Genomic DNA, 18755 nt, shown 5'->3' on the forward strand with positions numbered 1-18755 from the left:
AAGAAATCGCCGACTCTAAAATGTTTTTTAGCAATTGCCACTACAAATAACAGAAGCTGATGAGCAAAGCCGTGGATATAATAAGCAAAACTACTTTCTCTCAAACTTAGGGATCTCAATCCATTGAATATACCTTTCATGTTTCCATCATAACCTTTTCCCCTTAGTTGTTTCATACTTAAAACATGCTTAGCAAATAATGAATCAATAACACATTTTAGAGATGCATATGATGTGTTTTTAACATGGATAAGTAGTATCTTTGAATATTTTAGGACCTTTTTCATAGGGTTTAGAGTCTTTATTTTGTGATTTGCATCCATAAGTTGTTTTGCATTAGCATTCGCATGCATCTATGCATATGGAGCATTATTAGGTGTTTTAGGACTTCTTAATGCTAAAGAAGGCGCTGATTTCATTCCTGAGTCTTACACAAGAGAATATAAAGCATGAAGAAGGAAAAGGGAAGCACTCGACCATACCACTCGACCAAGTACTCAGACGTGTTCATGATAAGTCCTTGAAAGATTGACTCGAATGGAGATCTTACCTTCAGATTTAGCTTCAGCGCCCTTCATACAAGTTGTAGGAAATTGAATAAGCATTTTAATGGTTGTAGAGTCAAACCAATCAGATCTGCAGTTCAAGATATATCGCTGTTTTACTGGACGTATATATACATGATCGAGCATCCGGTCAAGTGGAAGGAATGAAGACTTGTGCTCGACCATTGCACACAACCAACCACACGACCAAGCAGTAGATTGAGCAGCTGATCGGGCACTTATGACAAATTTTCTATTTTGTCTGCTAGTGACTTAGGGCTTCCCTCTTATCTTATAAATAGCCCATTTCTCTAATTTGTAAAAAAAAACACTCTTTTTTCAAGAGTTGTTATACTTTAGCCTCCTATATACAAACTTGTAATCTTAATATATTTTGATATATTTAGAATTTTCTGTTGGATCTTTGTGCAATATTGCTACTTACATCTAGATCTATATGATTATGCATCTTTTAGAATTTCCTGGGTTCGAATCTATGATCATGTTTTCTGGGTTTGAGTAGTGAACTAGGGTTCTTTAGGATGGAATAGGTCAGTGAGAAATCTTAGTCTCTAGGGGTGTTTAAGCTTAGATTTTAATAGATCACTTCTGGATTACAGTCTAAAAAGCTAGTTCTGCCTTGGTCATGTGGAATTAGGTCTTAGACATTTCAGCACGCAAAAGGTGTTTGATGAAATGTCTGAACCACTAATACCAGATATTTATTTGCTTAACCAAAGAGATTAGTTGCTTAATGAGTATATTGAAAATAATGAGTTTGATCTTTATGTCTATCTATTGCATGTTTCATCAATGAGAATTGAGATTAGGAAGTTCCTTTGATTTGATAATTTCTGTCAAGAAATTGGATTGATTAGTTTACGTGGTTCATTGTCTAGGATTATATATTTGAGTATATTAAGCACCCCATTAAGACTAAGAGGATTCATTAACTAATAACACATTTCCGACATTTACATCCCGGAAGGTCACCCATCCCTGGACTACTTCATTATAAGCGCGTTTAACTATGGAGTGCTCTTAGGAGTCATAACATTTGACCAAAAAGATAAGTGCACTTTGGCCATATCAATTCATTTAAACCTCTCAACAAATCAGGGTCTCACAATTCTTTTCCTATCCGCCGGATTTCAAGACAAGTCTTCTGAATCTTTTTCGACATCAATACTTTTGAAAACTCTTTTGATTGGTACATAAAAAAATATTTATTTTAACATGAAATCAAATTTAGATTAAAATTTTGACATAGGAGTGATTTATCAATTTAAAACATACCTTAAAAAGTTAAAAACCTACAAGATTTCTTCTAAAATGAACAAAACATTAATATTTGTACATTGCAAAACATTAATAAAAATTAAGTATAAAAACTTACTATAGACATATTTGGGATACAGTGGCTTGAGAACTGAAAAAAATGCCAAAATAGTAACAATTGAAAATCGGTGATTTACCAAAGGTAACTTTCAAATTACGATATAAAAAAGTAAGAATATAAGCGGGACAAGATTATTCAATTGTTGTCACAAAAGGACGAAAATAGCCCAATAAAGTGACATCCAAAACGCAACAAAACTTTGGAGTTGGGTTTAGGTTATAGTTAGTTTCCAACTTTGTTAGTTACAGTGAGACCCTAGTTTGTGGAGATGTTTAAATGAATAGATTTGACCACCTATGTCACCAGAGTGCACTTATCTTTCGGTCAAGGGTCCTGAGAGAACTCCAGTGTTAAGTGTGCTTATGCTGGAGTAGTCAAATGATAGGTGACCTTTCAGGAAGTAGCTGTCGGAAATGTGTGAGTGAGGCCAAAACACAGAGAAAGATCATGTGGTGATTTGTAGGGTTAGTAAACAAGTATTTAAGCCTCCCGGATGTAGAACCGTCAGATATTGATGGGCTCATGGTCCTAGTGTGATGTGGACATCAGAACTAGATCATACCAAGAACACACCAAACCGGTCTACATGGAGAATTTTGGAGAATCTTTGTCTAAATGGAGTTCTGATCAAGTACAAGGCGAAGGGTTAATTATTCACCATGATATTAACCCTAAGAAGTCCGATAGTTCAAGAGGGATCAAAAATCAGCAAGTCAAATCACCTTATTATTGGGATATGACTGTTGCACTCTTTTTCTCTTATCTAGGGTTTTTTCCCAATGGGTTTACCTAGAAAGGTTTGTAATGAGGCAACACCAAGTTATCAAGGAATCATTCACCATCCATATGATTCAAAGATGATAGCTGATGTACATTCTAATCTACTCGCGGACAAGCATGCTGAACTACTCGCTGACAAGCATGATGAACTACTCGCTGACCGACTGGCTGAACTACACCAGACTGCGAGCTGTGAGGATTTGAAGTCTTTTAACACTTGCATCAGCCATGAAGGGAGCCCACACACTCATCTGATCCACCACAAGGCCCCAGCCCATGGAGAACAGCCCAAGAGAAGATCCAAGTCTAGACCACTCTTTGAATCAAGGCCATTGATCTACTTGGAGCGAGATAAGGAAACTCTCCTTTACCTTCATATGGACGTGTCTCAAAGCTACCTATGGACACCATGAGAATCATTACAGACATCATAAAATATGAGGAGTCTTTGTCATTGTTATTCCATAGTCTTAAGTGAGTGAGTCTCTTAAGTCTATTGGAATCTGCGGATTAAGTTTGTTGAGTGATTCAATATCTTTTATTTGTCCATTGATCGAGTGAGTCGATTATCCCACCGATTGAGCGAGTCAATCACCTGAACTTTCCCCTGAACCACCCCTTGATTCACGAGAGAGTGCTTCAGAGCCAGCTCGTGAATTCCACCTTCCGCAAGCTAAGCTTGAAATCTCTTGATTATCAAGTGATCTAAAGTTGGAGTGATTCTAATCTTGCATCATATTGAGAGGACGTGAGGCCCACTGAGAGAGGTGGGCCCATGGGCTGGTGGTGAACATGGGGCCCATTTGAGAGATGGCGGTCGGGCGTTACAATTACGATCCTGTAAGTTGAAAAACTGGGTATTGGGGGTGAGGAATTTCTAGGTTTTACTATAGTTGGGGCGATGATAAAACCATATCTTACTTTGATATTTAGGGTTTACGTTAGATATAGAGTTGGATTAAAGAACATTTAGCAGAAGAAAAACGATGACAGTGCAAACGATGGATGATGAATACAAAGGTATTTATTTTCTTATTTATTCCGAGTAATGTCTCAATCACTTTTGGTTGAGAGATCTAGGTAAGTGCTTTTGAGTTTTTTGTTTTATATTTTCGTTCTTATAGAGCTGTATCAGTAGTAATGATTCTCTTTGTGATCATGTGGATGAGGTATCCTGGATACCGATGACCTTTTTCCAAAAAATGCTTCCAATTAATCTAAAGTCTCTCATGTGTATCATTGGATTTGGTAGATAGTGAACGAGTTGATAAAAACCCATGGACATAATAGGAAGTGATCTAAAAATACAACTAAAAATACGAAGTTAATAAAAAAGGATACGAGAACAAATATGAAAATTAATACAAAGTGAACAAATACAATAATCACTAATTTCAATTTAAAAACGAATTACGATTCTAACTAGTGAAGTATAAAAACTGATTGATACTTGAATCTCTAATATAAACAGAATGGATACATAAGAGCATCTCCAGTGGTGAGCCTCCTTCATGGGTACTTATCAATTATTTAAAATTAAATTTTGACAATTGTTAGTTTAAGTAACTCTAAATTAATTTTGCTGTCCAGTGGTAAACAATCTTCATGGTTGCTTTTTAAAAAACAATTATCATACACATCCACAAAGAAAGGAAGAAAACATACAAAGCAAGGCTAAATTTTTATTCTATACGTATGTATGATATTTGTACTCCAAACATTGGATGGTCGGAGAGATGATGCATCATCTAATCTCATGCCACACATTTTCGTAATCTTCGCTGCACACAAGCTTTCGTTTTGGGAATTGATTTGTTCTACTAATTAAAACACAACTAAACAAATTGCATCAGTAAGGAAGAAGAGATGAGGCGGTGGGCAGCTTCAATATATCAAATCTTCATTATCACTAGAAACCCAGAAAAAAAAAATGAGAGCGAGAGAAAGCGACATGAGAAACAAAAAAAAAATGTTGACACGTCATCATTAAGTATCGGTACTCAAAGTACTATGTTAAAGACTGATACTTAATAAATACATCATTTTTGATTTAATTTTGTTTTACTTTTTTGATAAGTACCCCTTTAAAAACCACAACTGGAGATGGTATAAAGAAGAAGAAAAAATGTTAATGATTTTTGAGCTTTATACAACAGTAGATGAGAATGAAAAGAAGAAGAAGAATTAGATTTCTTCGTTATACAAGTATCAAGAATGAAAGAAAATAGAACATAAATAAAAGAGAAAGAAAAAGAAAAAATAAAATGGATGAAGATGTGTAGGGAAAATGATGAATCGAAATTAAAATGGTTGAGAAAGAGTGTGACGATCTAGTTGAGATGAGTGGCAGTTTAGTTAATAGAGCAACTTTATTATGCTAGAATAGATTTATATTTCTCTAATATCTCTCTCAGTTGGGAAGTTACTAATTGAACAATATGTTTATCAAAAGTTGGAAAACAAAGAAAAGAAAATTTGCTGGGAAGAGATAATTAGGTCAATGTATCGTGAGTTATTATTGAAGACTTGGAGTATGATTTTTAATATCTGCTGCAGATTCTATCGGGCTTCTCTATATTATTATCTCGGCATGTTTTTGGTATAATAGATTTAGACAGATATATAAGATTATTCTTTTACATATTATAAATTTAATTTTCTAAAATTGCGTTCAATATTTTTTTTTTAAACTAATTTTGATGATAAATTACAAATATTATAGATAAATACATGTATACAATTGATATACATAAAATTTACGATTAATAACCTCAATTATAATGTTAACATCCTATAAAACTAAAAATGAATATGATGCATATTTTAGAAATTAAATACATAAAAAACAAATTGGTTATTTTATAATTTTTTATGGAGTATATTACAAGATTATACTTCAAAATTTTAATATATTTTTTTAGAGATTATATGTAGGATAAAATTTAATTTTTACGAAATATTAAAAGCATACATTAATATACTTACGTAGATATATATTAAATATATATATATATATATTAATTTATTAATTTATTGAAACAATATTTTACATGAGAATTTAAAAAATTTGCTATCTTATTATCTTTATTAAAAGTTGTTAAGTTTTACACTGGACTGACTCAGAAACATCAAAATTTATTAATTTATAATCGTTGTTAGTTTATCAACATTCATTTATAAATGTTTTAACGTACCAAGTTGCAGTTTATTCATACCTATGTGAGTCAAAGACAAAACAACTAGGATTTAGATGTTTAGAAATGTGCACATATGTATATCCAAGCTAATTGTGTTAATTAAGGAGATATTGGAAAAGGGAAAGAATTCCTACTGAAAACACACCTTCATAGCTTCCAACAATTAAAAATAAAAAGAAGTTGCAAGACTTCCAACTCCTATTGAACCATCTCACCAAGAATACAAGCATATCTCTAACTATCACCCATAAACTATATAAGCATAAGAGTCTTCTAAAATTTTAAGTAGAGTAATACTTGGGTTCACCTCTCTTATTCACCTCCTATTAATTAAACAATAAAAAACAATAATATGCCACATCATATTATATTTTAAAATAATTTAAATTTAAAATCAGAAAAATAAATATTTTAAAATAATTTAAAATTAAAATCAGAAAAATAAATATTTTAAACCCAAACTAATATATAATAATTTCGTTTAATTATAAAATCTAAGCCTTAACCACTATTTTATCAACTCAAACCAAAATATAATTTTGTTTATATATAAATCTAAACCCTAACCACTCATTTATAAACCCAAAGGGAAATACAATTTTGTTTTATTACAAAATCTAAACCTTAAGCACTATTTTATAAAACAAAACCAAATTATAATTTTTTTTTATAAACTCTAATCACTATTTTATAAACCAAAGCCGAAATATAATTTTCTTAATTAAAATCCTACATAATTTTTTTCCTTAATTTGTTTTATTTTACGATTTTAATTTTGATTTTGTTTTAATAGAAAATGACATGGCATATTGTTACATTTTATTTGACTAATTAAGAGGGGATGAACAAGAGTAGTTCACCCCTAGTATGACAACATAAATAAACGATTTTAAAATTAATTAGCAAACTCCCTCCCCCCCCCCCCCCCCCCCGCCCGGCCACGTTATAATTAGCGCTTTGGTAAGAGTAGGGTCATCTTATTTGAAAAATATGACAACATTAATAACTTGTTAAAGGCTATAGATTTTATAACAAGAGACACTAGGATTAAAAGAAAGTTTATCTCTGCAATATTATTTATGACTTTCAAAATAAAGATAAAATATGAATTTTGTTTTACATGTTTTAACTAGGGGGATTTTCTAAAATGGGCTGCTTTCGAAATTTAATCCTGAGAGAGGTACACTCATTGGTAAAATTGTAGAAATGGTACACTCCAAATAGAATATACAATTTACATCTTTCTTTTCAAAACTAAAAACCAAAATGTCATTACCCCTTACTTTTTGCATTTTTCTTTTAAAGGCAGTTTGCACTTCTGTTTGTTATTTAATTGTTGCAACAATCTTCCGTTTGCCATAAGCCATTATATTGTGAATATCGGTTCAAATTTGGCATATAAAACTATGCACAGACGTTGCGTAAGATAATCAAATTTTAACCTAATCAGATGTCACCGCATCCAGACTTATGGAACATCTTTGCATGCTGTAAATTTGGTAGCAAAAGATGCACATGCCGTCATTTTGACCACAAGAAAATACCATGTGTCCATGCAAGAGCAGTTATTTGGTTAACAGATACGCTGATGCAATCATGTCTCCAGATACGGCACTCTCTGTTCCTCAACTTGTTTCGATAATATAAGCAAACATAAGATAACTCAGCCGTAATGTGTAAATATGCCGCGAAAACATAAGATAACCATCGCAACATTTTGTCTTCCATTCTCTCTTTCCTCTGTTCCCTTTATAAATCCGTTTTCTCTTCAGATTCTTCTTCAACTCTCCCCTCAACTTGCTTCTCTAACTCCCTTGCTCCTCCATCTTCTTCCTCTACCACCTTTCTCCCTTCCGTTCCTCTCCTCCTCTTCATCCCTCTTGTCTTATGAGGCATATTGGGTAGATGATTTCTCGGTTCTTAATGTTTTCAGATCAGATTTGATATTGTTGGGTCGGATATTGATGGGGTCCAATAATACCCTGGTATTGTGTGTAATTTCTTCCAATTGTGGCTGGATAATGAAGTCATAAAATGACTTCGAATCAAAAAAAAGATAAATTCCCTCATCCTTCGTGGTAGTAGGGTTATACATTAAACATGAAATTACAATACATTTGACCAAGTCAATACGACTCACAAAAGCCAAAAAAATTAATGACGATATTAAAATTTCCAACTAAAGCAACTCACATACACACACAACACAATTGTAACAATAACATATTTCGTAGTAAACATCATCGCCATGCCTCGCTGAGCAGTCCGGTTTTTTTAATACTTCCGTTGAAGGGAATTGCCACATTGTCCCAAAGGAGTGCCAAAACACGAGGGACGAAAGTCAATGAAATTGTCTATTAGCCTTTCACACATATCTTCTAGATCAATGGAGTAGATTTCATGGGTGTGGTCACCATAAAAAAGATCCCGGATTATTTCGAAGGCAGCCCTAGCTAAATCGCCCCCCCCATCGCACATTTGAATCATGGCATATGCTAAGGTTGCGTCGTTGTTCACAGGTACAATTCTTTCAAGCAGCGGTGACGCCCCGTCGACATCTAGTGCTTGAGTGATAAGACGAAGTGATTCATAATATAGAGCTTTTCCATTGTCAAAATTCAAACAACGGGTAAAAAAAATGCTCCAAATCTGATATTCGCATAAGTTACCCGGGTTGATGCACGCTGGTGTGATGTTGGCAGAATATAAAACCTCTCTAGACAAACCAATATCTCTTCCACGTTTGTTGCTTCGAATAATGGGACCAAGGAAATTGCAATCTTCATCTCCAAGCTTCCTTACTACTTTCTGGAAAATATCAGCAAGTAAGTCATCAAGGGACATGTTTTTAATAATTTTAAAGAAGTTGCCGTCTTATTAGAACACAACAAAAGTGTTTTAATGTATAGAAAATTTATTTTACGGGGGTCTTGATAGGGTTTTGGTGTTGTGGAATATTCCAACACCTTTCCATACTTGTACATGGGCCATTTTAAACATCTTAATTATTCAAAAGTCATTAACTACTGGGCCATTTAGAAACTAATTACCGCCTTTTTGATGGCCCAAAAAGATAGTGTTTGTGATGTCATCGAGGACATTAGTACAACCAGTCAAGGTCTGCAGATGTGAACTCTTTATGGATGCAATGAAATATTATGAATGAAAGTTAAGTATTGTACTGTACAAATAAACATTCCTTATTATTAACATCAATTTAATAATATATTAACTCCCCAATCTCGCTGGATATTAACTAATATAGAATTAGCATTTAATAGTTTTAAGAAAGTTCAGGAAATCATATCACATGATTATTATATTTTCCATATAATATAACATTGACAGTCCACAAAAAGAATTAAACAGTTAATGTATGTTACAAATAAATAAATAAAATCAAATAATTATGATTAAAAATTGAATAAAATAGTTATTTCAATTTCCAAAAAATAAACGGGTAATACAAAAAAAAATTATATAACTATTTCTCATCAAAAACAAGACGATATAAAAAATTTGGAAACTTAAATTCAATTTCAACTTTCAAATATCAAATGACGGGTATGATACATGAGTATGAAATAAAATAGCAAAAGTAAGTTTCAAATTACTTAATAATTTCAAATATCAGGACAAGAAATAATGGATACAGAAAGAGAACGGGTAATTTAATTAGTTAATTACAAGCTACATAATATTGTTTTAAAAAAATGTTAATGATTTCATTTATATAAAAAATATACAATCATATCTTAGAGGGAAAATACGGATACAAAAAGGGAACGGGTAATTCTAAAAATAAATTATCTAAACTATTTCTCATAAAAAAAGGACGATATAAAAAATTTGGAAACTTAAATTCAAATTTAAAATATGAAGTGACGGGTATGATACAAAAATATGAGATTTAAATAGCAAAAAGTAAATTTTAAATTACTTAAATATTTCAAATATCGGGACAAGAAATAACGGATACGGAAAGAGAACGAGTAATTTAATTAGTTAACGGGTTTGACTGATGGTGTAGTAGTAGCAGTTCAATTTGGTGTAGGGCATGCATAGTGAACGGGTTTGACTCTCCTAATATATATATATGTATATTTATGTTATTTTATTCTAAAGTTTTAATGTTTTTCATTGGTTTATGTGATGTGATAGTTTATAAATTTAATTAATTTCTAACTTATCACTCATTCGGTTTACACTCGATCCGGGTCTCTTATCATGTCAATCCAAATATTTTGAAACTTTTTGATAAACTTAATTTTTGCAACCAACCCCGCACGTACGTGCGGGTCCATCCCTATTTACTTATTTTAAAAAACATATTACTGAGCTGAATTTCTTCTTTAACTAGTGATAGCGGTATTGTGTTAAAACTTTTTATCCAAAATTTAAAACCACAAGCGCACAGTTATATACACTTTATTTTTTAGGTTTCTAATACATATATACTATATATATCTAGTAACGCCCCAACCGCCATCTCTCTAGTGGGCCCCATGTTTACCACCAGCCCATGAGTCCATCTCTATTAATGGGCCTCACGTCTTCTCACTACGCCTATGAGACCATCAATATTCGACGGTCGGTTTCTTACGTCCGGGAAGCTTAAATACTTATTTACCGACCCTACAAATCACCATATGATCTTTCCATGTGTTTTGGCCTCACTCACACAGTTCCGACAACCATTTCCCGGAAGGTCACCCATCATTTGACTACTCCAGCATAAGGACGCTTAACCATGGAGTTCTCTCATGACCTTTGACAAAAAAAGATAAGTGCAATTTGGTGACATACGTGGCTAAATCAATTCATTTAAACACCTCCAACAATCGGGGTCTCACATATCTTGTATGTTTATAATTTATTTCTGATAAAACTTTTATATATAAAAAACATAAAATATAATTATACATATATATATATATATACTATTATTTTGTAAAGAAAGAGAAACTACCTCTTCTGTCAACTCTATCAACACAACAATTTCCAAGACACCATGAAGACAAAAAAATGACTTATGCGAACATGAAGACTTTAATTAACCCCAATAAAACTTTAATTATATTTTATGAAGACTTTAATTATATTTCAACATAAAGACTTTAATTAACACCAATAAGACTTTAATTATATTTCATGAAGTCTTTAATTAGATTTCAACATGAAGACTTTAATTAACACCAATAAGAAAAAGAAAAATCATTAATTAAAAAATAATAATTAAAACAACCTTACTCATCACATGCAATGTGAACACCATACCATATCTAGGATTATTAAGACAATATATCTCATATATGATTTCTTAGGCATTCAAATCTAAAATATTTTGACGGTTTAGTCCGGTTCTCTATTTGATTTTTTATAAAGTTTCCAAATATTATAACCTTTAAAGGTTAAAGTTTAAAATATTATTAATATTGAAAATATTAAGGACTTCAAATATTATAAATAATTTACCTTTAATAAATTTTTAAAATATTCTAAATAATAAACAAGTTTATATATTATTGTTATTTTAACCAAAAACGTTTAAAATATTATAAATATTTAAACTCTATGAAATTTTAAGAGTTGTTAATATTTTAACTCTATTTTTAGGGTTTAGGGTTTAGCCAATATTAGGTACTAATCGTCCTAATAAAAATTAAATGGGGTAGTTTTTAGGAATTTTCTCAATTTGAAATGAAATAGTTTAGAGAATTTTTGAAAATATCCCTTTTGTTTGCAAAAATATTTTAATTATCCATTTCCAAAAATACGTCTTATAAAATTTGAAATTTAGAAAGTTTTATAAGGTATATAAGGTACTTCTGGATAATAACTATTACTGGGAGACTCAAACCAAATATTAGAATGTTTCTGAAATGAATTTTATTTTTTTGGAAGGTTCTTAGAAGGGCTCAAATTTGCCAACGTATAAGGCTTACATTGCCTGATGTAGGAACCAAGTTAATATTCAAAATAATGAAATAAAGTTGGAATAACATCTTCATTTAAATAGTCTAATTTCAAATTAAAATATTTTGTGAGTTTTATTATAGTAGACTACCCGTAAAAATATAAAATCGTATTTATATAAACTCTAACCCGCTGCATCACATAATCCATGATACACTATAATCTATAATACTTTAGTTTATATACTATGCAAGTAAATACCAAGAAAAATAAATGTTGTTATTTATAAACCCGCGTTTTTGTAACGAACAAAAAATCCGATTTTACCGTTAGTCTTTGTGATTTCTTATGAATACATATATTTTTAGAAAATAATAATAATTAAATAAATTGAAGGTAAAAATAAGAAATGGCGATGTTGAGAGTGACGATGGAGTGATTAAGAAAATAGCACCCACAAGAAGATATGGTGGTTAGGCTGCCTAGTCAACTAATAGTTTAGTTTAGACAGTACGCAGGTTATTTCGATGTCGCCGGGGAAGCTAGTCAAAATCTGTTTTACTACTTTGTTGAGGCTGTAAATGGTGCTGAATTTGAGCCCATAGATTAGACTTTTTTTTGTAGAAAAACAAACATTGCATGTATTTTAAGTTAGAGAAAAAAACAATTTGTTTATGCGCAATAAAACAAGTTATATTGGCCCTGAAAAACATTGTGTGAATTATTTAATATATATTTGAAGTTTAATATATATTTGAGGTTGCATTGCAATTGGTGTAGGAGCTTTCACTGAGCTAGGTCTATTTTACTCCCACTGGCGATGGTTGTAGCATTCGCGTTAACTCCATGTCTTAGAATAAATGTTTATCTTTGATCATTTTGATGCAAATAACAGAAAATTATGTGATTGCACATTTTGATGCTATTGTCTTTGGCTGTGAAATGTGTAGCCTCAAACATGTAAATGTAGCAATTAAAAGTAAACGACTCTTTAGATTAATGGAGTACTCTTTTGATGTGTCAAATTAATAGAAATCAATCGCTCTTTTAACATTTTTTAATTCAATTTTAGATTTTGATTATGTTTTACTTATGTTTTGCTTATATTTTTATGATATTTTACTTTATCTTTTCAATTTTTTTCCTCAAAATTTTTGATGAATGTATTATATTTGTGTATTCTAAACTAATTTATACTAATTGGTATTCCATGTTTATTTTCCAATCAAATTATGTCGAATCAAATGGGAAGACTAACATGCTTTAAATTTTTAATATAACTAATATTAGGAAAACTTCTTGATTAATTCTATTTGGGTGTCTATGGTCACAATTTTGTTAAAGTTGAGTGTTGATCAAGATTACGTAGTTCCATTTCTGCATCCAAGAACCTTCTTCAAGAACTTATTTATGACATTAATTTCAAGACTTGTTCCATATGGAGCCTAGTTCCACAAAAAACATGTACCTAGTTGAATATGCGCTTAATAGAAGGAAATTGCGCTGATTTGGTCCAGAGATTTCTCAAACTAACAGCAAACTTGGATTAGTGAATAGAGATTATTGATGATTTTTCCATTTTGTCACCTAAATCTTTGGATTTGCCATTTCGTTTTAAATTCTATAGAATTTGCTATCTTTCGTCACTTTAAAGACTATATATATATATATATATATATATATATATATATATATAAATATATATTTTGTGATTTTTGATAATATGTATCTTAACATTTTTGAAGTACATTATGTACTAAAATCTATTTTAGGTTATAACCTTTTATTTTGTAATATTTGCATAAGCAAACCCTTACCATTTGAATATATAACAAAACTTAAAAGTAAATTTTGTAATTAAATCACAAACAAATGGCAAAACAAATATTTATTACATCAAAAAGTTTCCTAAAATCCTTCTCTAATAAATCGAATCTCTCTCCAATATATTTATATAATATTATTTGTTTTAAATTTATATTATTACATAAAATATATTTATAATAAAAATACAAATTTGTTTCCCCTCATTTTGCAATTTAAATTTTTGGAAACATACGTATATAACTCAATCGATAAAAGAAAAACTATATGTATAACGCCTACATAAGGTAGAAAATTTTAGATAATAGTCAAAAATCATTATAAATAGGACTAATATGTTTACAACTACAAATGAGCATGAATTTTTCTTTCTCACGTATCCAAACTAGATTTTTTATTCAGTTTAATCCGGTTCCATATTTAAAAAATAAAAATAAAAAATTTTAAAAGATTTCAAATATTATAAATTTTAATTATTTTAGAAAGTTTTGAAATATCATAAATATGAAAACTTTCAAAATCTGCAAATTATCATATTTAGTTTAAGTTTTATAGAATATTTAACTCTAAAAATATTTAAATTATAATAATATTGTAATTAAATATGATTGAACGACTTTGAGTTTACATAAATATGATGATATGTTTCTTACAGATTGTCTGTATTTAAAATCTTTTACGGGTTAAGATAAAATATAATTAGTATTTACAACAAAATTGTCCCTCGGTGTACAGCGGGTTGACCACATATATTTATGAATCTACTTAAAATACAAATTCATAAAATTAAAATGATTTCGGTTGGACAACTGATAAAATGTCAACATGCCCATATTGATTTGGTCCGAGGCCCATATATGTTTGTTCGAAAGAAACTAATTGACTTCCTAAAATTTGACATTTGGAAACAAATTAAATGGGGGAAAATGTTATTTAAATCCCGAACTTACAATTTTTGGCCATTTTAATCTTCGACTTTCACTATGGTCATTAAAATTATAGACTTCTCGTTGACGTTATTTTTAAATCACTGTCTTCTATTGACGGAGCCAGATTGAGCATGTCGTCAAATCAAACTCTTTAACAGAAGAGTTAACATCTGTTTAGGATCGTTAATCGATCTTTGTTAAGTCAAAAAATGAGAATCACAAGGACAAACGACATCGTTCTGCCTTTTAAAAAAATGTCTAAATCCCCAAATCGACGTCGCTTGTCCTTGTGATTCTCATTTTTTGCCTTAACAGAGATCAATTAACGATCCTAAACAGCTGTTAACTCATCTATTAAAGAATTTGATTTGACGACATGCTCAATCTGGCTCAATCAAGAGAAGATAGTGAGTTAAAAATAACTTCAACGAAAAGTCTATGATTTTAATGATACACAAATTGACTTCAAAAATAACCAGAATATCAAAACAACCATTTTCGAATATAGATTACTTACCGAACTATAACAACTAAAGAAATGCAAATTATAAATACAAGGAATATTCTAGGTTCTAACCTTATTAATATAAATACACGATGAGGTCTTCTTATTTTGCAGATTTCCCAAAAGATTAATAACGACAAATACATTTTCCTCTCTCACAAAAATGGCAGAAGCTAATGGCATCACAAGCCTTGCTATGATTAAGCATGGAGGTTTCGTGGCGACTATAGAGCATTAAACTCAATCACGATCAAAGACCGCTTTCTAATACCCGCAGTCGATGATATGTTGGACAAACTTCCCTGTGAAATATACTTCATAAAGCTGGATTTGACTGCGGGTTATCACCAAGTACGTATGCATCACAAAGACATTGAGAAAACAACTTTTCGGACGCATAATGGCCATTACGAATACTTGGTAATGCCATTAGGGTTATGTAATGCACCGTCCACATTCCAAGCACTCATGAATAGCATGTTGCGGCAGTTAGTCCTAGTTTTCTTCGAGGATATCCTCATTTATAGTGCTAGCTGGGAGGAACATGTGATCCATGTAGAATAAGTTTTTCACATTGGTGGTTAAGCTAAAGAAGTGTGCGTCTGTGAAACGACCCATCCTGTTTTCTAAGTTTTTAATATTCAACCAACGAACTAAAACAACAAGAAAACCACAGCGGAAACCAACCAGTAAATTAAATTACTAAACCATAAATTAATCCACAATTATCCAAAACCAAATCAAACCAGCAACAATAACCAGAACCTAACATGCGTGTAATCCAAGATTCCAAAACAATAAATTTAAAATAACAAAACAATCAGCAACTCTAGATCATCGCCCTCTTCCTCGCCGTGATTCCACAATCACACTTTATCTTTACATACATCACAAAAACAATGAGATGTGTGAGTATCATTAGAAATACTCAGTGAAGCGATCCTCCCATCTACTAGGTTATACACACAGGCATAATAAGACTATCAAACATTCATAAGATCAATCAAAACAACCAAACCAGGTATAAACTGACCCGACTACTCGCTGTCCAGAAACATTACTGTCCAGAAAACTGGTGTCGATCAACACAGACACCAGGTTGGTGTCAACCGACACCCGAACTGGTGCCGATCGGCACAAGCTCCAAAGGAACCCTGAAATCGCATCTCCTCTCCCTAGAGATCAATTCAAACACTTCTAGGCTCCAAACTTAAATCCTAAACCATCAATAGACACAAAACAACATCCATAACACACAAACAAGCCAAAACACAATAATTTCAGCCACCCAAATAAATCAAACACACATCATAAGGTCTTATATGCTCATATCAACCATGGTCACTGATAAGTCTGTATTTCATCGCTTTTTGAGCATGCATTCATCATCTTTTCAGCATCATTCACTTGTTGATACGCATCATATTGATCCCTTTCTGCATGTTTTACATACTTAGGTAGGTTTTATGCATATCATGCATATCTTGCATACATTGTGCATATTTGGAGTGTTTCAGGTACTTAGGAGACATGCAGAGCGAAGCAGAGGAACAAGCGTTACTCGACATGCACACGATCGAGTGGGACGATCGAGTGAGAAGCAAGGATGCGTTGCAGTTACATCGACGATCGAGGGAGAAGCAGACGTATACGATCGAGTGGCAGATCGAGCAGAAGGGAAGCGAAGCAGAACCACCTGTCACTCGATGCACTCACTCGAGTGACATGATCGAACAAAGCAAAGAAGTAGCTGATGGTTTCACAGGTCACTCGACACGATCACTCGAGGAACACGGTCGAGTATGAAATGATGCAGAGAAGAAATTAAGTGTTACTCGACGCGCTCACTCGACCGACATGACCATTACTACTTTTAAACCGCTTTTACGTTGTTGTTTTATGTTTTAAGGTTTTCCCAAACATTGTTATAAATAGGTCTCATTTGGATTGTCCAAGGGATCGAGTTTATTTTTATTAGGTTTTTGTTGTTAGCCACCAAACGATCCTGAGAATTGTAATCGTGATTTCTTTTGAGTCATTGATATTTTGCAGTTAGTTCTTGAATCATTGTTGTTACTCTTCCTGTCATCTTTATTATTATGCATGTTTTGAACGATTCTTGTTTCATGATGTTTAACATGATTTCTGCATCTGAGTAGTGTTAGGGTTCTTGAGGATGGGATAGATTAGGTGGAGGATGTTAGTTTGCTAGAGTGTTTAAGTTAGATTTGTTTTGTTTCCCTTCTGGACTAGAGTTTTATTAGCTAGTTCTTCTCTGATCAATTGGAACTGGGTCATAGACATTTCATACCCAAAAGGTATATGATGCAATGTCTGAACCAACTAGTGCCAGAGATTTACATGCTTAGCCCAAGAGATTGGTTGTCTAAGATGTTTATTGACATTAATGAGCTGTTTTTTTATGCTTGTTTACTGCATGTTTCATCAATGAGAATTGAGATTAGGAAGTGTTGTAAACTTGATAGTTTCTGCCAAGAGATTGGATTGACTAGTATTAGAAGTTCATTGTCTAGGGATTAGAATGTTTGCAGTTTGATAAACACTCGAAGTAGATTAGCATACTCCACCTACATCAATAACCTCATCCTCGGGATATTCTATCCATTTATGCTTTCTGTTTAATTCTCTTGTTATTTACTTGGTCTGCTTTGTTTTCTTGCCAGTATCAATAGTCGTTACGTTTTAGTTTATGCATGGTAGTCGATATTTTACAGCTTTACATTTATCGCATGTTTAACATGTTCGCTTAGGATCACTGAAAACCAAAAATCATTTATGCTTGCTTGACTTAATCATTTCTGATATATCTTGATTGCTAGCATCACACCTGATTGGATTGATACCTATTGTACTGCAATGACATGATAGTACTCTAGGGTAATTGATAGTTAAATCCTAGTATCAATTTGGCGCCGCTGCCATTTGGGTGTTTGTGTGTTACATTTGAGATTTCAGACCTGCTAAGATCAAGTTTTTACTCAACATTCACTACAGTTACTCACTCTGTTCCTTCTGTTTGTCTATTGATTCAGGTACAACTCTTGCTCAACTGCTCCTACTCGATTGACACACTCAACCGATAAGAGAGATAAACTGATTTGAGTTGTATGCACACACGGTCGCAAGGCACAGAGAACTTGTTCCAGCCCTCCGACCGTATTGATCGCTTGGTACCTGCATCACGACAGCAACGCAACAGAGTTACACCACCCCAAGTGGAGATGGAAAACATTCAACCACCACCCCCACCACGGGCACCTACACGGATTGGAGCTAGTGATGGTCCACGCAACCATACCCATCGTCAGGGTATAGTGCCTCCAGCCGTGGCGAACAACAACTTTGAGATCAAGAGTAGTCTGATCTCCATGGTCCAGCAGAATAAATTTCATGGTCTGCCTATGGAAGACCCCCTGGATCACCTTGATGAGTTTGATCGTCTCTGCAGTCTCACCAAGATCAATGGGGTCAGTGAGGACGGTTTCAAGCTACGTCTCTTTCCATTCTCTTTGGGTGACAAAGCTCATCAATGGGAGAAAACTCTTCCTCCAGGATCTATCACTTCCTGGGATCAATGCAAGCAGTCGTTTCTTGCCAAGTTTTTCTCTAACTCTAGAACTGCACGTCTGCGCAATGAGA

The sequence above is a fragment of the Capsella rubella genome, unplaced genomic scaffold (assembly GCF_000375325.1).
Source record: "Capsella rubella cultivar Monte Gargano unplaced genomic scaffold, Caprub1_0 scaffold_8, whole genome shotgun sequence".
Classification (NCBI taxonomy): domain Eukaryota; kingdom Viridiplantae; phylum Streptophyta; class Magnoliopsida; order Brassicales; family Brassicaceae; genus Capsella; species Capsella rubella.